Consider the following 24,007-nt stretch of genomic DNA (forward strand, 5'->3'; position numbering starts at 1 on the left):
CACATATATGTGTCCATTCTCCTCCAAACTCTCCTCCTATCCAGGCTGCCACATAACGTTGACAGTGTAGCCTGTGCTATACAGTAGGCCCTTGTTGCTTGTCCATTTTAAATACAGCCGTGTGTACATGTCGATCCCTAACTCCAGTACTATCACTTTTCCCACCCTTCCCCTCTGGTAACCATAAGTTCCTTTTCTAAGTCTTGGGGTCTGTTTCTGTTTTGTAAATAAGTTCTCTTGTATCATTTGTTTTAGTTTTGCATATAAGCCATCCTATATCCCTTACTGTGGGCAAATTTTTGTTTGATTTGAGTTTATTCAACAATACAAATTTACAAAACATTTCTTATATACCAGCCACTGGGCAAAATTCTAGGTATATAGTGATGAAAAAACTGATGTATGCTCTTCCTTCTTGGAGATTATGATCTAGCACAGGGTTTCTCAAGCTTTAGCAGCATCAGAAACACCTAGAAGACTTAATAAACTACAGATTGCTTCAGAATTTCTCATTCATTAGGTATGGTGTGGGCCCTGGGACTTTGCATTTCTAGCAAGTTCTCAACTGAAGCTAAAGATCCCGGTAAGGGACCACATTAGGCACTGGTCTAGTGAGCTACTTAAATAAATACAAATAAATATCTGATGGCAGTTTGTAACAAGTGTTAGGAGAAAGAAGAATACAGAACTGTGTGTGTGTGTGTGAGAGAGAGAGAGAGAACTGAGAAAACTATTATGATTTGGATAGTTAGGGATGATGTCTGAGAAAATAGCTTTCAGGCAGCAGGAACATCATATCAATGACCCAGAGGAAGTGAAAGCATGAGTGAGAGAAAGATTTGAATTGAGACTGGAAAGTAGGTACGGGCTAGATCATGTGGGCTCTTTAGTGCAATGACATTCAAATTGGAATGTGTGCGTTCTTGGAGAGTATGTAGACTTTCTAACGGGTATGCAGGCACATGTAATGTTTAGGAGACTCATCTTACTCTGTGCTCTTTTCAAATGGATCTACCCAGGGCCAATATTGTGGTAGCCCTCATTTACCTTTTCTTTTTATGAATAAAGGCCAACTTATCTCCTAGTGAATCTTGCTTAGGGTATCTTGCCCTAGGGTATAAAATACTTGGGGAATAAACTAAGGAATAACTTGAAATACAACTCAGTAAGATAAAATAACTCAATAAAAAAACTCAAAAAACCTTGGTGTTGAAAGGGGAAAAAGTGAATTACTCTTATCATGGAACTAAAATAAAACCTGTTCTCAAGGCAGTTGGTCTCTAGTTCTTGGCTTTCAACAAAATTGAAGGAGGCCCTAAATAAGTTGTCAGCAGGTAGGGCATTAAAAGTAATTTTTGATGATGGATCACTTTGTTATTTTGATATATAACTAGAAAGGAGAGTCTAGCCTTATGGAAGCTAATGTCATTCCTTAACAAAACTTTTCTTTCCTCTAGGTGGATAAAACAAGCACTTTCTCTTACCTCTATAAATATGAAAAATTAGAAAAAGAAATAACTGAAAACTGTCATAATTTAGCATTGTGAAGTGAAGTTGCTCAGTCGTGTCCGACTCTTTGCAACCCCATGGACTGTAGCCTACCAGGCTCCTCTGTCCATGGGATTTTTCAGGCTAGAATACTGGAGTGGGTCGCCATTTCCTTCTCCAGGAGATCTTCCTCCCAGGGATTGAACCCGGGTCTCCCGCATTGTAGGCAGACGCTTTATCCTCTGAGCCACCAGGTACTATCAAATCATAGATGCATAAATTAATTGGGATAAAAACACGGTTGTGGAACTCATTATGAGATTCATTTCTGATACAGTGTATGTATTTAATCATTATCCACAAAATTTACAATATATTTACGTTATGTTGATGAGCTTTATATTTGTGATCAACATAATACCTACACCACCCAGAATAATTTTTTGGGGTCAATGTATCAGTTCTTTGTAAGATATTTAGGACACCAATTTGTGAGCAGAAACACAGAACAGGTATGGAACTGAGGGATGACTTTGATTTTTTGGCGGAATTTGTCAGTCCAGGTCTCTCAGATCAACCTTGTGCTGCTCTGTGAGCTTGAATTTCCCTTCCTCTGCATCGAAGGTCTTACCTTCCTGGTGTCTGGACTTTATGAAGCTGCTTCTTCTTGAAATAAGTCTCAGGGAGATGTTTGGGATTTCCACACCACTCATCAGTTTTTGTGGAGGTGGTGATGACAAGTTTCTGGTGTGTTCTAACAGAGGAACTCGACTGAGGACCAGAGGTCCAGTCACGAGCAGCATGCTACTGCTCAGCTGCTTTAAGAAAACCACCGTTGTGCCTCTGTGGTACCCAGTGAGGATGCTTGGAATGATGCTGGGAGTGGTGCTAGCTCACAGCTTCCTCACATCTGATGGAAGGGTTTTCTCCTGAGGCTCACCAGCTTTCAAGGTACATCTTCAGTGGAGCAGTCTCCAGGTGTTTGGTGAAGCTTAGCCATTTGGATATCATCATTTCTGTCACCCCCACCCAAACTAGTTTTGTGTAGTAGAAAGAAATTTCTCTTTAATTTCAATCTTAAATGTAGCTTATGATTACTTCCTCTTTTCCACGACTTTGCTGGAACACAAAGCAGATGGGGAAAAGCTGCCAATTCCTCTGACTAGGATGGGATTTTGGTTGTTGTGGTATTTCCCCTTTTGAGGTGTTTTGGGCTTGAGGTTACCCTTCTTAACCTTGCCCTGGCATCAGCCTTCTTGGCTTTATGTTTCTTATTATTATTATCCAGCTTTCCTCTGTGTTTTCATCCACCATCTTGCAAGATGGGCAAGAGGCAGAATAGTATTTTTTTTTAACATAGAAAAACTTAAAAAAAATTATCTCAATCTCTCTCTCTCTGTCTTTATTTATATGGCTCTAACTCTACAGAAATATATATATATATATATATATGTGTGTGTGTGTGTGTGTATACATATATATTTTTGTTGTTTTAGTCATTAAATGTGTCTGACACTTTTTTTGACCCCATGGTCTATAGCCCTCTAGGCTCCTCTGTCCATGGGATTTCCCAGGCAAGAGTACTGGAGTGGGTTGCCATTTCTTTCTCCAGGGGATCTTCCTGACCCATATATCTCTTGCATTGGCAGATAGATTCTTTACCACTGAGCCACCAGGGAAGCCTTTATTTATATAAAAAATGATCAACATAATAAACAGTTCATAATAAACATTATAAAATATCAACAAAAAGACTTTGAACCAGAAAAAAATATAAGGATAACTCATTGCTGTGAGTATAGTGGAAATATGAGTTTAAGGAGAAAGTGAATTGTCCTCAGAGACAGAAGAAGGAGTCCGTGACTGTCTAGAGGAGTGCACTAGATTGGAATATAGGAGGTGTCTGGAAAAGAAGGGATTAGCCTTGAGAGGAACAGAGATAAGAAAAGCCAGAGCTTTGGGTGAGTGGTCTGGGGTGTGAGGGCTCCCTTTCTTTTTTTTTAAATATTTATTTTTACTTATTTATTTTATTTGGCTGTGAAGGGTCTTAGTTGTGGCATGTGGGATCTAGATTCCTGATCAGGAATTAAATCTGAGCCCTCTGCACTGAGAACATGGAGTTTCAGCCACTGAACCACCAAGGAGTCCTAGGGCTCCCATTCTTGTCTAGACACTGACTCTGCTTCTTGAGTTTTGAGGTAAAACTGCTTGCTTCAACTGATTGTCCATTTCTGCCTCTCTTGCTTCCTCTCTCTTTCCTTCCTCCAACACCCCCTTCATCCCCTTCCTTCACTGACCACACAACAGGTCAAATGGGTATAGGATGGAGATAAGCATCAGGGAATATGAGACAGAAAAACAACATGGTTATGTGCCCATGGATGTGGTTTTGTTGGGGGTTCTTATTTAGGTGGGGGAGCTGAAAGGGATGGAGTGAGAAAGATGAGTGCACAGGTGAAGTCATATCATGTCTGTTTTTTTCTGCCCTTTAAGCCCCAGGATGAGTTCCTGGCTGGAGAGGCTTGTGGGGCAGAGGGTGGGGAGAACAGCTGCTCTACCCCTTGGATAAGGCAAGTGGGGTAGCCATGATGGTCTCTGCCTCCTTCTAGAAGAGGTGGGAAGATTTTCTCTTTAGCAAAAGGAGTTTAAGTAGCAGAAAACCATCTGGACCAAGAGTCAGAGAGTTGGATTCAGGCCGTGCACTGCCACTCTTTTCTGTGACCTTGGGAAAAGCATCTTGACTTTTGATGCCCAGTTTGTAAAGGACAAAAATTGGATAAAGTGATCTGTGCATTTTCTCCCTACTCCAAAATTAGTGTTTGTGAGTTTTGAGAATTGGAAAGAGTTTACAAAAGCCTAGGAACTTTTGTTTTTCTTCATCATCCTTGATGAGAAAAATTACAGTGAACTTTCCAGTTCATTGTTTAATAAAAAAAGAGGAAAAAAGGAGTCTTTTCTCTCTGCAAAACATCAAGATTTATTTTGCCCCCTAATAGTTGCCTGGGTAGAATTTTCCATCTTAGCACAAAACAGCTCGACCTGGTTTCAACTAATCTCTGCACACCCCTAATTTAACAAGAGGAACTGGAAGAGTCAGACAGTGTGTGGGAAGACTGGAGAAAATAGGAAGGTATAGAAACCACTAGAGATGGAGATAAGTTAAACATTCTGGCAAATTATCACGGTGTATTGCTCATACTGAATGCTTAGGCAGTTGGGAAGGTAGTTAAGAGAATGGCTTTAAATGCTTCATCTAATTGCAAGCAGCTGTCGATTAGTGGAGCTTGACCAACTGTTTTTAATTCCACTCAGTGGTGATGAAGGGAATGAAATTTTTAAGGGAAACTGGCAGGGGCTGTGTGTGTGCATGAAGTTGCTTGCACTTTTTTTTAGAGGTCAGAGAGTGCAGTAACTACTAAGAGATGCTCTTTGAAACCATGGCAGCCTTTCATGATAATGATTTTCCTAAATTTTACCAACATTTGTTGAACTTTTGGCTGGAGGCAAACTTCTCTGTTACCCAAATTCTGGAATGATTTTTCATGGGGAGTGATTCATCCCCCAATGGTGAGTGACTGAATGACTTGTGCCAGTACAGAAGCGATTGTTCAATGCAGGCAGTAAATTTCAAATGAGAGATGATATTGCCAGTTGAGTCTTCTCCTTAAAGAATGTTTCATTTCACTTTTTGGATTAGAAAAATAGGAAAAATAAGAAAGTGGAAAGTTTTAGCTCGTTTCCTGCAGTTGTAAAACCTGCTACAAATCATTTCAACTTGAGAGCTTTTCAGAAGACAAAGTTTTGAGTAACTCAGTCTAATCAGTTTGATACCTCTTTTGATGGAATTACACATCTATATTTTCTTTTTCCTAATAATATTAGTAATCTTTTCTAATATTTATTGCTTTCATTTCTTGTCATACATTTAAAAAACAGTTATTTCAATGTTTCTGCATTGCAACCTGGAGAGACCATTAACTTGATTGAAAGCAAGTCTTCTGTGAATACATGAAGGCCTGCAGGTCCTGAAAGGAGCTGCTGCTGCTGCTGAGTCGCTTCAGTCATATCTGACTCTGTGTGACCCCATAGACAGGAGCCCACCAGGCTCCCCTGTCCCTGGGATTCTCCAGGCAAGAACACTGGAGTGGGTTGCCATTTCCTCCTCCAAAAGGAGCTAACTCAACTCAAAACATGCAGAAAAAGACAATTGGCAGAAACTCTCAGGGAGAAAGGAGCTATACTCTTTCAATATCAATTACAATCTCTTTTATAGCCTGAATTTCAGTGCCTTGAAAGAGAAAGTAAGTTTTCTAAATATGAACATGTGCAAAGATTTATCAACAAGGGTATTCTTCACAGCCTTGTTTACAATAGTGCAGAATATCCCAAATATCTACAATTGGCATTCGCTCAATAATTTATAGTGTTCATATGCAGGCATAAAAATGTGGGAAAGAATATATCAGTGACATGGGGAAATGGTCATATGGACTAGGTGAAAATCAGGATCAAAAGGAGTTATTTTAGTAATTCTTGCCTGGAGAATTCCATGGACAGGGAGCATGGTGGGCTACAGTCCACAGGGTCGCAAAGAGTCAGATACGACTGAGTGACTAACACAGGCATATTTAAATATATATTTAAAATTGTGTGGTGTGTATATGTGTATGAAAAACCAAAGTTGAGCTTCCCTGGTGATTCAGAGGTAAAGAATCCATCTGCTAATGCAAGAGACATGGATTTGATCTGTGATCCAGGAAGATCCCACATGCTATGGAGCAACTAAGCCCGTACGCCACAACTATTGAGCCTGTGCTCTAGAGCCTGGGAGCTGCAACTCCTGAGTCCAAGAGCTGCAACTCCTGAAGTATACACACCCTAGAGCCTGTGCTCTGCAATGAGAGAAGTCATCACAACAAGAAGCTCATGCGCTGCCACCAGAGAAAGCCCACGCAGCAGTGAAGACACAGCACAACCATAAATAAATAAAATTATTTTTTTAAAAAAGAACACCCAAAGTCAAAAGAACAAAATGGAAAGAGTGGCAGTGGGATTACACATGATTTTTATTTTCGTGGTTTTTCTGTGTTCCCTAATTTTTCCCCAAAGAACACAGACTACTTTTATAATTAGAAAAAATTACTTTCAAATAAATTTTCAAAAATGTCAATTCTGATATCATAAAGGATTTTACTCCATGTCAGGATGAAGCCTAAAGAGGAGATTCACGTCCTGCAAGGGAGGAAAAAAAAAAATCAAGAAGGACAGCACTCAATAAACACCTAATTATGTTTCTGATCTCGTGCCTGTTTGAAGCACTCACACTTGTTTTGACTCAGCTAGATAAGTCAGCTCCTCTATAACAGTCACAATTTCCACCAGCTGTTTTCGATGTTTGAGGTTATGTTTTTGTTTGAGTGAACTTCACTGCCTATCCCTTGAGCGAGCTTATGAACAATTGTAAAGGAAGTCTTTGAGGCCGACTCAGAGGAAAGCTGCTAATCTCATGACATCCACAAGGATTTGAAAAGGCAGCTCCATCTGTGCTGTTTCTGTTTTCCTTCCATGGAAGGTCTCTTATGTCAGAAAAATGGGCCACTTCTGGGTCCAGTTGTTGGATGGAACATTCATGACCACAGCTGTGTCCAGGGGTTTCCAGACACATTTAACCTAGAAGATGTGAGTGACAAACCCTACTCAGGGTATGCTTCCAACCCTTTCCTGGGTTTTGTTTCTCACGTGGTAATTTTCTTCCAGGAGTTCAGAGTTGGGGAGCGCTCTGGCAGGAAGCTATTTATCATTGAGAACCACCAAAGGAGGGCTCCTGCCATCTGTGCCTGACACCTCTGAGACTTTCTTTTGAGTTGGAAGCCAGGGGGTTCTCAGTGCATGATGTGGCAGAGTTTCTGGAAACAGATTTGGGGAAGAGGAAGCTGACTTATGTGGGAGTCACCATGTCACTTGTCATTCTCTGGCACCCCCTCCCCCATGATTTTTTTTTCCCCCAAAGAAAAGAAAAATGCTGAAGCTGTTAGTAGGAGTTGAGATTCAGTTCGAAATATTCTGGGGCAGAGTAAAGGTTTACCTGACTCCGGGAGCCCACCTTTGTGGGTTGTTACCTGGTTTAGTTTATATTCCTTCCAGTGTACCTTGTCCTTCTCTTTTTTCCCTTTATTTCATGCAAACTAATCTGACCCAAATGTTATTTTCCATTTAAATGCTGTTTGCAAAGTGAGCATCTGTAAGCCAGCTACCCTGCCTGGCAATCAAGAAAATTGTTATAAAGAACATATATTCAAGGAGCTCACAGAGAATGAAGGCAAGTAAGCAGTGATGAGGCTAAGAACTATGCTAAAGTGGGCTTCCCTGGTGGTTCAGTGATAAATAATCCATCTGCCAATGCAGGAGACATGAGTGCAGTCCCTGGGCTGGGAAGAGCCCCTGGAGGAGGAAATGGCAACCCACTCTGGTATTCTTGTCTGGGAAATCCCATGGACAGAGGAGACTGGCGTCCATGAGGTCACAAATGGTTGCACACGACTAAGTGACAGCACACATATACTATGCTAGGGATTTGTTGGGAGAAAATCAGAATCCCAGAGGGGCTGGCAAAGCTGTAGGTCTGGCAGTTCTATCTATCTCCAGAGAAACTGCTAGAACAGATGGTTACTTGAACATTCTCGACCAGAGCAATCTATTGGTTTGCTAGTAGAATTCCATCAGTCAAGACTTTCTTGACAGAAACTCAGCTCAAGCTCAAGATATTGTAACTTTAGGCCTTGCAGGATTCAAATGATGTTATCAGGAGTCTTATTTCTTGGCTGAGTTTTCTTCAGTGTGAGTGTCATTCTCCGCCCTGCTCTTCCCTCTTGGCACTGGCCACCAGAAGCCCCAGACGTGCTGCTTATCTGTCTTGTAATACCAGAAGGGAAAGGTCTCTGTTCCAACAGTTTCAGCAGTTGTTTGAGGCTGAGTATCATTAGATCAACCTGTGTCTTGCCAGCCAATTTATGTGGGTTGGGTGTGTGCACATTCACTGGACAGACCAATAGGTCTGTGCCCAGTGAAAGACTGCTGGGTAAGCACTTCCATCCCAATGTCCCTGATATCCTTTTCTTGAAGAATTATTATAATTTGAACTGTCCTAAGTTATCAGAGCAGTTCTAGCAGACTTCAACTTCAATACAGAAGGGATTGGAGTTTTCATTTTTCTGATTTCTTATTTCCCAGAGGCTCTAGAATCCCTATGCAAATTTCCCTACTCCCTGCCCAGCAGTGAGATCTTCCTCTCCAGAGTTTGGGAAGAGTGCCTCTCTCAGGACAAGGGGTGCCTATTTCTCTTGTGTTTGTGTGACTAAGAGGGTGACTCAGATGTTTAGTGCAGTGGTTATCAAGGTTGTGGTCCCCAAATCAGCAGCATCAATATCACCTGGAAACTTGTTAGAAATGCAAATTCTCTGGCCCCATCCCAGACCCACTGAATCAGAAACTCTGGGGGTCAGGCTCAGACATCTGTGCTTTGACAAGTCATCCAGGTGATTCTGATTCAAGTTTTGAAACCACTGACCTAGGGTACAGTCCAATACAGTCTTCTCTAGAAAGACTCTGAGTTCATGTAGACTTTTCTGCTTTATATTCTGCCTTACTAGGCTCCTGACACCAAAGGGAAAATTCTTTCTTTCTTGATGTCCCTCATTGGAAGTGAAGAGATTATTCTGTGCTTGGAGTAAGAGCTTTGTAGTGAGCTGCAGCTGAGAATCCCTCAGTAGACTTCTGTTGGCCATACATCAGGGAACGAATGTTCCTGGAGGTGCTGCAGCTGCCAGGCTCAACTTAGACAAAGGAACTTGAAAATCTTTCTAATTCTCTGAGGGGACCTTGTTTGATGTAGACCTAGCAGAGTTTTGCTGCTGATCAGAGGGCCTATAAATCCAATATTTTATATAATCATTTAAACAACATACAAAAATTCTAGGCTGGGTGCTGGATGTACAATTGCCCACACAACAGATATGCTTCCCATCCTCACTGAGCTCAATGTCTAGTGAAAGATAAAGCCGTATATGTAGGTATTAACTGCAGAGTGTGATTTGATGCGGAAAAATACAGCGTGTTTGGGAATTCATTCGTGTTTGGGAATTCATTTCAGGCCATTTAAAACAGACTAGACTGGACAGGGAAGGCTTGTCAAGGGAAGTTTTGTCTAAACTGGAACCTGAAGGAGAAATAGTCATTGTTTGGCAGAGCAAAGGAGAAGAGAATGCCAGATAGCATGTACAAAAGTCTGTTGTTAAAGGAGAACTTGGTAGATTCAAGGAACTAGAAAAAACTCAACTGGACTGTAAAGGGAGGCATTGGTGAGGGGTAGAACAACGGGATGGGTCAAGTTATGCAGATGGTACTAACCGCTCTGGACCTTATCCTAAGAGCAGTAGTAACCCACTGAAGTGTTTTGGGCTGAAGAAGTGAAGTGATAGGATTTATTTCAGAATGAGTGCTTTACAATGGAATGGGGATGCAGTTAGGCAGAGTCAAGATCACAGACAGGAAGATGACTCAGAAAGCTGTTGTGATAATGAAAGATAGTGGTTCCTGAGTCTAGGCTAATGGAAATGGGGTTGGAGAGCAGTGGGTTAATTTGGGCCAGCAGTGTGTGGGTGAAGTGTGGGCCAAGGGAAAGAGCATTCAAATGAGGGCTCCAGGTGGCCAACTTGGGTTAACAATAGAGAAGGCATGAGTCTCCAGGAGTGGTGGGTTCAATTTTAGACAAGTTGAATTTGTAAAATGCACAAGAGGAGATATGCAATATGCAGTTGCTGTCCAGGTCTGAGCTCAGACAAGAGGTCTGGTTGAGAGTAAATATTTGACAGTCATCAATACATAAATGACTGTAAGGACAATGGAGCAGATGGCATCCCCTAAGGAGAGTGTATCAGAAAAGAGGAGGGCTTAGAGCCCAGAGGAACTCTGGGATTAAGAAACAAGTAGAGGGAGAAAAACCTGTAAAAGTCAGGTTAAAGGGCAAGCCACAAGTGGAATATGCTAGTTGTCATGGAAGGATTGGAAAGCAGATTTCAGTGCCACTAGAAGGGCATGGTTATAACATCTCAGTTCTTTACCTGACAGAGCTTGGGCTAGGTCATCTCCAAAGTCCTGCAGAGCTACTCCCATCTGCCAGAAAACTCTGGTGCTATTCCAGAAGAGCTCATTCACAGGGACTTTTCAGGAAACACTGTTTTCCTGTAATTATTTTCTTAGGCAGATAAAATGGCACTTGCTGAGTCATAATTTATCTAAGGAGACCCCATCCATACTTTCTTTCAACTGGCTGTCTTTTCTAAGTGAAATCTATTAGATGCCTTACATATTTTCCTCTCCTAAGCTTATCTCAGTCCACTTTCAGGTCTATATTTCACTCTGCCTCTGACCCCCAGCCTGCTTGCAGACAGATGGCCACAGATGTTCACTGTGCAGTTGTAAGCAACCTGAGCGTGGTGGCTGCAGCACGTTTTCTGGTCCCCAACTGTAATAGTGCTCTGTGGCCTACAGGATTCTTCAGCCACTGCTGACTTCCCTGACTGAGTTACTGTCTTCTTTCTGGTTTTCTTTCTCTCTCTACAGCTGGACACCCTGGGGAGTTATTTTGGCTAGAACTCGACACGCGCAGCTGATACCTCCAGCTGCAAATTCTCTGATTCTTTTTGGCTCTACAAAGGCTCTTGGTGTTCTTACAACTTATTCAAGTGGAGAGCCATAGGGACAGTGGCCCACCCAGATATTCTTTAAAAGCATTAAAAATGGTTCTTCATTTCTGGGGCCAGTCCTGTCAGTTGAAGTGAGTAGGAGGAATAGTTCAAAATATATTGAGAGTCAAAATAAATTCATATATTGGTATTCTTGGCATTTCATAGTTTTTTTTTTTAATAATTAAAGGATCAATAAAGTGGCTATGCTGTGGTAGACCTAATTATGCAGCCTCTGCATAAGAAGGATTCAGTATATTTTCAAAATATTTCACCCTGAGCTGTGAAATGCTGTAAAGACTCAAGATTTAACAGAGTCTAATATAGTGCACTGATCTCCAGTAGCATATTGGGTACCTACTGACCTGGGGAGTTCCTCTTTCAGTATCCTATCATTTTGCCTTTTCATACTGTTCATGGGGTTCTCAAGGCAAGAATACTGAAGTGGTTTGCCATTCCCTTCTCCAGTGGACCACATTCTGTCAGACCTCTCCACCATGACCCCCCCACCCTGGGTTGCCCCGCAGGCATGGCTTAGTTTCATTGAGTTAGACAAGGCTGTGGTCCTAGTGTGATTGGATTGACTAGTTTTCTGTGAGTATGGTTTCAGTGTGTCTGCCCTCTAATGCCCCTTGCAACACCTACCATCTTACTTGGGTTTCTCTTACCTTGGGCATCGGGTATCTCTTCAGGGCTGCTCCAGCAAAGCACAGCCGCTGCTCCTTACCTTGGACGAGGGGTATCTCCTCACCACCGCCCTTCCTGACCTTCAATGTGGGATAGCTCCTCTAGGCCCTCCTGTGCCCACGTAGCCACCACACCTTGGACGTGGGGTTGCTCCTCCCAGCTGCCGCTGACTGTGAAGAAAGCTGAGCGCCAGAGAATTGATGGTTTTGAACTGTGGTGTGTTGGAGAAGACTCTTGAGAGTCCCTTGGACTGCAAGGAGATCCAACCTGTCCATTCTGAAGGAGATCAACCCTGGGATTTCTTTGGAAGGAATGATGCTAAAGCTGAAACTCCAATACTTTAGCCACCTCGTGCGAAGAATTGACTCATTGGAAAAGACTCTGATGCTGGGAGGGATTGGGGGCAGGAGGAGAAGGGGACAACAGAGGATGAGATGGCTGGATGGCATCACTGACTCGATTGACGTGAGTCTGAGTGAACTCCGGGAGTTGGTGATGGACAGGGAGGCCTGGCGTGCTGCGATTCATGGGGTCCCAAAGAGTCGGACACGACTGAGCGACTGAACTGAACTGAACTGAATATGGTGCACTATGGGAATTCATTCACGGCTTTAGGGATTGTCTGGAGGCTGATGAATCCCAAATCTACTTCTCTAGGCCTGTGTCTTCCCCTAAACCTTAATCCAAAGTCTCCTATTATCCACTGGCTCTTTTTACCTAAATGTCTTTCTAGCACCATCTCAAAGGCCATAGGTTCCTACTGAGCTCTCTTTCTTCTTCTCCAAGAAGAAGAAATGCTTCATCCTCCATTGTTTCTCTCTCCATCAGCTCTACTGACCTCTCACTCCAGGCCTCTGAGTCTTCTTTAATTCTTTCTGTACTTTCCATACCCCATCAGCTGCCCAAGTTTCCCTGGTTGTACCACTGAATCACCTGTGCCCTTCTTTTCCTCTTTCTATGGTCATGCCAGCCCAGATGTATGCATTTTTTATTGTTGTGGGACTAGAAACTTATGCTACACACTGTGACCTTTCTTCCTTCTATTTGTCGTCCTTGACTTCATCACCTAAAGAGATGTTGAAGTTAATTTTCGAATTAATTTTTTTTATCACAGTTCTTCCCTATCCAAAGTATTCTATAGTTTCTTATCATCTTCAGAATGAGTCCAACACTCCCCCCAAAGACTCTGAGGTCTTCGTACAGTCTCCCCAGCTGCCTGCTGGGATAAGTTTACTCCAGCCACTTATATTTATCTTGCTTCATTTTTCCACCTGGTCAAAATAATTTTGATTCTTTCTGTCATTCAGCTTGTTTTGCATCAGAAGATGTTGTTTTCCAGCTTAGTTTTGCATCAGAAAATGTGCAGTATACAAGTATACATTTTTCATGTGATTTAGTTGTTGATAAATGCCGTTAAATATTAAAGGATGAGAACACAAGGCTAAGCCATAAAAATTTCTGAAGGACTGCATGTTTCGAACTGGGGACTAAGATTGCCATTGATTGTGGAAAATGATCCTGTGCCCTCTGCTATATACTCACCTAAATATTTCATGGTTCTCTGGGCAATTCCTTTCTTCATTCATCAAACATTGAGCACTTCTTTTCTCAAAGACAATTCTGTTCTCTCTCTGCTTGGATTCTACTCCTTTCATGAGGTGCTGAGGCCAGCTTTTACTTGTTTACTTGTTTGTTTACATTTGAGAGATTTGTCAGAGATAAAAGCTGTTGATGGGTATTGACTCTTGTGGAGGAAAGTTAGACACTTGTTTTGACACCTAAGAAACAATACCCATTTTTCCATATTGTTCAGGTTACCATTGCTACATAACAAACATTCCCTCAAACACAGAAGTGCAATGCAATATGTTTGTTTGTATGCGCTGGGGCAGGAATTCAGAAGGGGAACAATGGGGATGGCTTGCTTGCACTTCCCCTCCCCCATGTCTGGGGTTGACTCAATAGCTGGGGGCTACAGTCATCTGAGAACTTGTTCACTCACATATTTGGCACTTGGAAAGGAGGACTTGAAGACTGCTATTGCCAACTCAAGCACCTTTTTGCAGCCTCCCTGTGTGACTTGGCTTCCTTACAGCATGGCAACCTTCTATCAGACTTCTTAACTGCTGGCTCTGGGCTCCAGTGGTGACAATCTCTGTGAATAAGATAGAACCACATTGATGTCAATAAGCAAACCCAGCAGAACTTCCAACACATGTTATTGGATATAAGTATAAGTCACAAACTTCCCAGGTTCAAAAGCAAGATACAGACCCCATCTGTCACTAGGAAAAATGTCAATAAAATTGAAGATATGCTTTAAAATCGCCATATATATGAATCAAGAAATCAGCTGTGGCTACTGCCTTTAGAAACATGATCTAGTGGCCTGATGTTTTGAGAAATTTGCCAGCTTGTTCAGTGCAGGTCATTCATGGTAAAAATAACCTAAAGAAGAAATGTATTGATCATTTGGGTATATCATTTGCTTTGCTTTGCCTTTCCCTTCACCCTTGTTACCCTGGGATTGTGTCTCCTAATAAAATCTTAGTACTTAAACTTGGGGAATTTTTTTTTTCAGGTTTGAGTTTTTCTTTGTAAAAAGAAATCTGGTAAGAACATATCTTCATTTCCTTTTTCTCTTCTTTAATAGGCTAGAGTTGATATTTAAGACTTAAAAAAGGTGCTTCTGAGAGTTTCAACATTTGGCAGTTGGTAATAACTGGGAAATGTGATTACATAAACTCCAGTTTGGGTGAAGAGGCAGGTGGTATTTTTGGAGAAGTCGGTGTCAACTTGAGGCTGCAGCCACACTGACCACCTCCAACCCATCTGCAGAGACATTTCTGTCTCCAGCTAGTAAAGCCCCCTCCTTCTGCCTGCTTTGACTGCCTTTCCAAGTTCCCCTTTTTTTCTGACCTTAAGTTTCAGCTTTATGAATTGTCAAAAGGACTGGGTCACTGGATTCTACCTGTGAGAGCTTCAGAGGCTGTGGCTGTGGAGAGGGGCAGTTTTCTGCTCTTCTCACATTTGTGTGGACATTCATTAAAAAATTACTTATTGAAAGCTTTCATGTCCCAAGAACTGTGCTAGGGGATATAATTACAAAAAAAATGAGCAAAACTGGACATCGTTCCCACCTACATGGGGCTTATGTATCATGAAGACTGAGGTGGCAATTTGTCCAACTACCCAGGAGGGATGTGAAGTGCTTTGAAGGCTTACTAAGAGAATTTGATAATGGGAAGATTCCCTGAGGAAGCAGTAGTTGAGCTAAGGACTGAGGCGAGAGTAGGTGTCAATCAGGAAAAGAAGGAAGAGTGGCCCAGACAGAGATAAGAGCCTGTGGGAGGAGAGGGCAGGAGGAGGAGCTGAAAGGATGCAGGATGAGAAAAGGATGAGAAAAAGCCACTGTGAGTGGGAGAGAGAGTGAGAGGAGTGGGATGAAAGGTGTGGCTGATGAGAAGGGTAAGAGCCGTGAAGCCTGGAGCCCATGACCATGGTGTGTCAGGGTTCTCCAGAGACACAGAACCAATAAAAGACACACATCACTATATATATATATAAACAGAATCAATAGGATACATATATATATATATAATGTATACCTTACATGTAATTCTCTCTGTAAATCCTATGTATAATATAACCCAAATGAAATATATTTAAATAAAGAGAGGTGGCAAGTCTGAAGTCTGTAGGTCAAGCAAGCAGGCCGCTATAAACTCAGGCAGGCGATAATGCTGCAATCTTGAAGTAGAATTTCTTCTTAAGAGTTTTTTCTTTTCTGAGAAACTTTGATTTTTGCTCTTAAGGCCTTCGACTGATTGGATGAGGCCCACTACTTTATCAAGGAATTTACTTAAAGTTGACTAACTGTAGATGTTGAAAGTGTTAGTCGTTCAGTTGTGTCTGACTCTTTGTGACCCCATGGACTGTAGCCTCTGTTCATGGGATTCTCCAGGCAAGAATACTGGAATGCCTTGCCATTCCCTCTCCAGGGAATCTTCCCGACTGAGGGATCAAAACCGGGTCTCCTGCATTGCCCGCAGATTCTTTATTATCTGATCCACCAGGGAAGGCCTAACTGTAGATGTTAAGCATATCTAAAATGTCTTCACAAAAACACCTCAATTAGTAGATAATTTCTGGGAGGTATAATGTAGCCAAATTAACATATAAAACTACCCATCACACAGGGTGAGGATGTGCCACACATTGGGGTAATGGAAAGCCCTTGAAGAGTTTTAGGAAGAGGTAATATAATTAAATTTGCATTTCCAAAATGCATTTTATGCTGACAGGAGGTTGGTGTATATCACTATCACCAGGGATCCTTGTGATGGTCATAAGACATAGATCATTCATGGGCTTTTCCAGGTGTCTGTCTCTGTCCTCCATGGTGCCATGGTACTGAATTGGTCGGATGCTCCTCCTGGGTGTTCCCCTATCATCTTGAAATTACCTCTTCTTCATCAGGATTTATCATGCTGTGTATTATTTTGTGTTGACATCAATGAAGCTGGATGTTCTTTGCACACAGGAAGCATGTCTTGTCCATCAGAGCATCTGTAGAGCCTAGGACAGTGCCTGGTGCTTATTTACCCAGTAAGCATTTGTGAACTAAATGAGTTCCAGATGAGTTTAGTGTTTCTCCCAAAGTATCATAGGAAAGGAACAACAGTACTATAAGTAGTTCTGGGGAGCAGAAAACTAATATTAATATAAAAATTATTATGCTCTTATTTCTAGCTTCCTTTCACTGGCATGATACCTAATTGCTCCTCTACTTATTTTACATAGAATGGCTATTTTAGAATATATAATACTTTCTTAAACTTTTTATTTTGGAAAAATTATATATTTACAAAGAATTTGCAAAGATAGCCCAGAGAGTTCCTAAATGTCCATTACTAGTTCTTCTAATGTTAATATCTTATATTGCTTCTAAGTCGCTTCAGTCATGTCCAATTCTATGCAACCCCATAGACGGCAGCCCGCCAGGCTCCCCCGTCCCTGGGATTCTCCAGGCAAGAACACTGGAGTGGGTTGCCATTTCCTTCTCCAATGCATGAAAGTGAAAAGTGAAAGTGAAGTCGCTCAGTCATGCCCGACTCTTTGTGACCCCATGGACTGCAGCCTACCAGGCTCCTCCGTCCATGGGATTTGCCAGACAAGAGTACTGGAGTGGGGTGCCATTGCCTTCTCCAATATCTTATATTACCATGTTATATTTGTCAAAATGAAGAAATTGTCATTGGCACATCATTACTACCAGTCTAACTCTAGATTTTATTTGCTTTTCACCACTTTTCCCCATGAATGTTCTCTTTTTGTTCCAGAATTCAATCCAGGGAACCACATTGCAATGAGACATGTCTCCCTGGTCTCCTCTGGTCTGTGACAGTTTCTCAGTCTTTCCTTGTTTTTTATGAATTTGACAATCTTACTGTCTTGAGCAATACTGGCTAGATACTCTATAGAGTGCCCCCCCCCAGTCTGGATTTGTATGATATTTTCTCATGATTAGACCAGGGTTATGGGTTTTTAGAAAGAATACGACAGTGGAGTGTTCTTGTCACATCCTATGACAGGGTACGTGATACCCACATAATATCACAGAGGATATTAACCTCCATGACTTGGTTAAAGTAGCATGTGCATGGCAGATTTCTTCACTGGTATATTTTTCACTTCTCAACTGTATTCTTTGGAAGCCAGTCACTAAGTTTAACTCATTCTCCAAATAGGGAGTGATAAAGCTGTACCTCCTGGAATGAAGAGTATCTACATAAATTATTTAGAATTCTTCTATAAGGAAGATAAGTCACTTTTCATTCGCCTGTCTATTTAACCATTTACTTGTGTCAGTGTGGACTCACATATATTTATTTTATACTTTGGAGGATAATTCTATAGAATGTTATTTATTCTGTTACTTACGTTATTCAAGCTTTCCCATGGAGTTCTTTCAGGTTGGCTCTTGTCTCCCTTTTCTATGTCTCCATCCTTTTGTTTTTTTGAACACATCTCTCTCTTCTGGTACTGCAAGATGTTTCAGGTATATCCGTGCCCCACTCCCAGAAATAGCCATTTATTCAAGGGACTCTGCTTCCTTTAACTGGAAAAAGTGGTGTTTAGAAACCACCATTTTTGGTACTGGGTGTGTTCATTGCTTCTGGAGCCCCACTGTTTCCAGGCCCTGTCAGCAGACAGACCTGGGAATAATGTACATGTATTAGCTGTATAAACACATGTCTATAGCTACTTCTGCATTTAACCATCTGTATACCTGTTAAGATGGAAGGCAGGAGGAGAAGGGGATGACAGAGGATGAGATGGTTGGATGGCATCACTGACTTAATGGACATGGGTTTGAGCAAGCTCCAGGAGATGGTGATGGACACGGAAGCCTGGTGTGCTGCAGTCCATGGGGTCACAAAGAGTTGGACACGACTGAGCGACTGAAGTGAACTGAACTGAACTGATACATGTTAAGCTAAACATAAGTTTATAGTGGTGTCTCTGACTATAATACAGCACCATAGGTTTGATTCCAGTCTTTCTTGCTTATCTATAATTCCTTCTCCAATAGTAGGAAACCTGGCTCCCACTGTTCATTGTCCATTTAATATTTGTTCAACCACAGAACTTCCAGATGTACAAGCCAGATTTAGAAAAGGCAGAGGAACCAGAGATCAAATTGCCGACATCCATTTGATCATAGGAACAGGAAGAGAATTCCAGAAAAACATCTACTTCTGCTTCATTGACTATGCTAAAGACTTTGACTATGTGGATCAAAACAAACTGTGGAAAATTCTTAAAGAGATGTGAATACCAGACCACCTTACCTGGCTCCTCAGAAACCTGTATGCAGGTCAAGAAGCAACAGTTAGAACCAAACATGGAACAATGGACTGGTTCCAAATTGGGAAAGAAGTACATCAAGGCTGTATATTGTCACCCTGTTTATTTAACTTTCATGCAGAGTACATCATGTGAAATGCTGGGCTGGATGAATAACAAGCTGGAATATCAATAACCTCAGATATGCCGATGACACCACCCTTAAGGCAAAAGGCGAAGAGAAAGTAAAGAGCCTCTTGATGAAGATGAAAGAGGAAGATGAAAAAGTTGGCTTAAAACTCTTCATACAAAAAACTAAGATCATGGCATCTTGTCCCATCACTTCATGGCAAATAGCTGGGGAAACAATGGAAACAAGGACAGACTTTATTTTCTTGGGCTCCAAAATCGCTATAGATGGTGACTACAGCCATAAAATAAAAAGACATTTGCTCCTTGGAAGAAAAGCTATGACAAACCTAGACACCTTATTAAGAAGCAGAGACATTACTTTGCTGACAAAGGTCTGTATAGTCAAAGCTATGGTTTTTCCAGTAGTCATATATGGATGTGAGAGTTGGACCATAAAGAAGGCTGAGTGCTAAAGAACTGATGCTTTTGAACTGCAGTGTTGGAGAAGACTCTTGAGAATCTTGGATGACAAGGAGATCAAACCAGTCAATCCTAAAGGAAATCAGACCTCAATATTCATTGGAAGGACTGATGGATGCTAAAGCAGAAGCTCCAATACTTTGGCCATCTGTTGCAAAGAGCTGACTCATTGGAAAAGACCCTGATGTTGGGAAAGATTGAAGGCAGGAGGAGAAGGGGACAACAAAGAATGAGATGGTTGGATGGCATCACCGACTCAATGGACATGAGTCTGAGCAAACTTGGGGGGATGGTGAAGGACAGGGAAGCCTGGCGTGCTGCAGTCCATGGTGTCACAATGAGTCAGACACGACTGAGTGACTGAACAACAACAACAACCACCGCAACATAAATGTAAAACAGTTTCAGAATTGTTAAACCTATATCCCCATGAGAAACAAATTTAGCAACTAGGGTACAGTGTTTAGGTACAGTTCCTTTGTTTTAAACATAACCATTTTTATAGAGAAGAGGCATAACATAGTTGAGAATACCATCTATAAAGCCAGATTGCCTCAGTTCAAATCCTGGCTCCATCATTTATTAGCTGGATAAACCTGGATGAATTGTTATCCCCTCAATTTCCTCATCTGTAAAATGAGGATGATAATGTTATTTACATCAAAACTGAGGACTAAATAAGTTAATATTTGTAAAGTGCTTAGAATATCATGTGGCATATAGTAGACACTATTTCAGTTCACTCTTACTGTTAGAGCAGGAAGAAAATCTGTTTCAACTGTTACCAGTTTAATGCCAGGTACACTGAGGCACACAGCAGAGGGATGTATGTATATAACTCCTTTCCTGTATCTTCTGTTATCATTCATGTTGTTTTTCTGTCTGGAGTTAATTTTTCATTTCTCTAGGAGCTTTTTTGTGACTCAAAAAACATAAGCTTTAAGTTCAAGATTTTTAACTCTTTGACCTTCTTGAGAACACGAATCATGCCCTTATCCTAACTTTGTATCCCCAGTTTCTAGTGCATTGCTGCAACATTGACTGAAGGATGGAATCATAGTGATTGAGCAGTCCAGTAGTCTAAGATATATGTTCAGTTGCTGGTTTCTTATTCTGTAATTAAGTCTGGTTTCTCTGTGGTTACCACTGCCTGGAAAATCATTGATTTTTGTAAACCTTGAAATAGAGGTTGGGGGCTTCACTCAAAACATTTATGATAATGTTCTGGCTGCTGTTGTTATTAATATTGTACAGCCAAATGGCCCTGGTTTCTGCCTGGCGGTAGTCAGCACTTCTGGGCAGGATCATGTGTTACCGGCATTTTAATTAGGCTTCAATGAGCCCAGCTGCAATTGCGTCAGCAGTCTTTTAAACTATTTTTCACATTTGGGGTTTGATAAAATACAATATGTATTTTCCCCACCATTTTCCCTTTATACTAAAAAAACAACCCTCAAAACAAAAACAGAAGACCCACATAAACCAAAACCACTACACACAAAGGTGCTTCTGAAGGTAAAAGCACCTGATTTGTCTACTCATTATTTTCGTGGCTAGTAATTTTTGAATCATTAAAAGGTAAAATCAAACCAAAACTGATGCCTAGTCCTTTCAGTTATCTTAGATCTTTTAGAAAATACCTTGCCTCTTAAACATAGAGCAAGCAACACTTTATTTGGCAAAATAGTGGAAAGCAGGAATTCCTAAGCCTCAAATGTCTTTTTATTCTAATTACCTTATGACATAGTAGATTGCAGGATTAGTGTTTGGGATCACAGACAAATACAAGGTGAGATGATCAAATCCAAAGTGGATGGAAGTCTTTCAGCTGCCCGGGAAACCTGCAAGAGGTAAACGGCCACTAAGACTGTTATCCAAATAGCCTGACAATTAAGGTTATAGTAGCCATATCATTCAACATTAACCAATGAATTCCTTTAATCCTTTTGCTGACGTCTCTCTCGTTGCCCACTCTCAGAGACTCAGGCGCCAGTGTCTTCAGCAATAACTTTGTTTTAGGTGGATGATTTTTTTCTATAAGAGATGCCACCTTCATAGATCTCCATTTCTTTTCATGAGAAAGTGGTTCTGAATATTTTCCTGGGTTTTTTCTTTTTCCTCCCAAATTGGATCCCTACCTATTCTTATAGCTGAGGAGGCTGTGAAGGGTGGATGTACTTCTGGTTACTGTCATTTGAGTAGAACTAAGAAGAGACCAAGAATAGGCAGCACACAACACCCTAGTCTCTGACTGCCCGAGAACAGATCTGGCGGAGCGCCCGCCAGGGCTGTTTAGGTGTGAGAGGCCACCCCCACAGCTGTGCCGCCACAGTGGTTAACCTACCACTGGGGAATTGGTGTGCGGTGGGCAGCCTTAGTTACCAGGGGAAATGATTTGGCCATTTCTGGGGAAATTTGCTGTAAAATAGAGCTGTGTATAGAATACTTTTTATTGAATTGCTCAATACACTTCATAGAACAAGAAACCTTCCTGTCAAGGAGCAGGTGTCTCTATGTTTCACCAACAGAAAAATGAATTAAGTTTGCTTCAAGCCTCATTGGGCTTCCCTGACAGCTCAGTTGGTAAAGAATCCGCCTGTGATGCAGGAGACCCCGGTTCGATTCCTGGGTTGGGAAGATTCATTGGAGAAGGGATAGGCTACCCCCTTTAGTATTCTTGGACTTCCCCTTGTGGCTCAGCTGGTAAAGAATCCGCCTGCAAATGGGAGACCTGGGTTCAATCCCTGGGTTGGGAAGATCCCCTGGAGAGGGGAAAGGCTATCCACTCCAGTATTCTGGCCTAGAGAATTCCATGGACTGTATAGTCCATGGGGTCGCAAAGAGTCGGACACAACTGAACAGCTTTCACAGGCCTCACAGTCACTCAGATTGTGGTGATGGTGGTGGGGGGATAGCTGGAGGAAAGCAGCTCTCACAACTCCCAGCCTATGCGCTCCCCGACCTGGCTTGCCGACTGGATCATTTCCTTGATGGCCAGTTTCAAACAGCTCATTCTGCCCTCTTACCTCAAGAGGCTGCCAGTGCCGATAGCCCATTCAGATGGTTGTTTGAAACCTCTTTTCTCATTGGCTTAGATTCCCGACTTTCCCCTGGCTTTAGCGTCTGCCCCCAGCCCCCTTAGAGAATCCTCTTCCTTCTTCGTACTTCATCATGGTTGCCATGTCACGGTTTCTGCTGTCTTATGGAGGGAGAGGTAATCTTGGCCGTTTCTTCCATAATGAAATAATTTTTTTGTGATAAGAATTCACCCTTCCAAGGACCATAACTAAATCATAGGGAAATTGCTAAATGAGTATTATTTGGAGAGAATGGTCACATTCCAATATAAATCAGAAGTCATTGGTACACAGAGTGCTGGGATTACATTCTCTCAGCTCAGGGGAAGGAGAAACAGGCTAGTCTAGTCTGTCTTGTTAGGCAGATAGTGATTAATCAGCTCCATCCTGGCCAGACCGAGACTACTGGGCAATATGGGTTGTGACGGCATAGGGAAACCCAAGACACAGCTGCAGGTATAAGCCTTTAGTTCCATTGTTTCAGGAATCTGCCTCTGGTGTTTTCTCACTCTAGAAGGTAAGAGCTGAGAGGCAGGAGGTCAGGTGTGATGGACCAAGACAGGCTTCAGAACCAGCAGGTCTGAGTTCAAAATCAGTGCAAAATCATCCAGATTGCAGGATTGTTGTAAAGATTAGAAATAACCTGTGCCTTGCCTGGCACGTGATAGCTGTTAATAGTTACCTTTCAATACTAATGACTGGAAAAGTACTGCTAGACCAATGACAACACAGACCAAAGACTTTAATTAGTCCAGTTCTGTTTCTCTAAAGCCCATTAAAAAAAAAACTGTTTTAAAAATATTTCCTCAAAACAAACGCATGTTCAATGTCCAGTGTAAAATTCAGAAAATTAATTCCATGGTTTTCATGTTAGTGCTTTTCCTTCTATATATGTATTTACATCAAATTCCTTTTTAAGATTCAGTTGTGGTTTTATATCCTGTTTTTTCCCCTTTAATATTTTAATGAGAAAAGTCTCTTATTTTCATGGAACAAGAAATTCCTGAAAGCATTTTCTTCAGCGGAACTCTGCCTACTGTTTCTGCTTACTCCACACAGAAGGAAGTTCCTAGGAAAGTGAGAATTCTTTGCTAAAGTGAATATTCAGTTTTGTAACCAAAAGGAAGCCCCAAACCAAAGAGTGTGCATTTAGTGATGGGTAAGGCCAGGGGAAATGATGTGTTAACTTGACTTCATACAGCAGAGACTTTGTTTTGTGTTATGGAAAATTTCAAACACATACAAAAATAGGATAGTACACTGAGCCTCGGCTCAGCCCTCCTCTGGCCTCAACCGTTATGAACACGTGGCCAGTCTTATTTCTCCTCTCCTCCCACTCACCACCCACCACCCCCCAGGTGATGTTTGACATAGATCTCAGATGTCATTTGGTTTCACCCAAGGTGCACTTTGGGGCAGGCTCCTGTGCTGTGCTGTGGTGTCTGGTTCACGCTCAGTGGTGCTGTGGGAACACACCCAGGATGTAGAATGAGACACAGGTGTTAAATCGCTCCTTAGCTGTGACTGAGGAGAAACTGAGGTCCAGGCATC

The 24,007-nt window shown here is 41.8% G+C and overlaps 1 pseudogene; it reads right to left on the reverse strand.

Annotated features, from left to right (window-relative positions):
- Positions 1-1,964: 1,964 nt before the first annotated feature.
- LOC120862646 lies at positions 1,965-22,392 on the reverse strand (annotated as a pseudogene).
- Between the last annotated feature and the right edge of the window lie 1,615 nt (positions 22,393-24,007).

The sequence above is a fragment of the Oryx dammah genome, unplaced genomic scaffold (genome assembly GCF_014754425.2).
Source record: "Oryx dammah isolate SB20612 unplaced genomic scaffold, SCBI_Odam_1.1 HiC_scaffold_4, whole genome shotgun sequence".
Lineage (NCBI taxonomy): Eukaryota > Metazoa > Chordata > Mammalia > Artiodactyla > Bovidae > Oryx > Oryx dammah.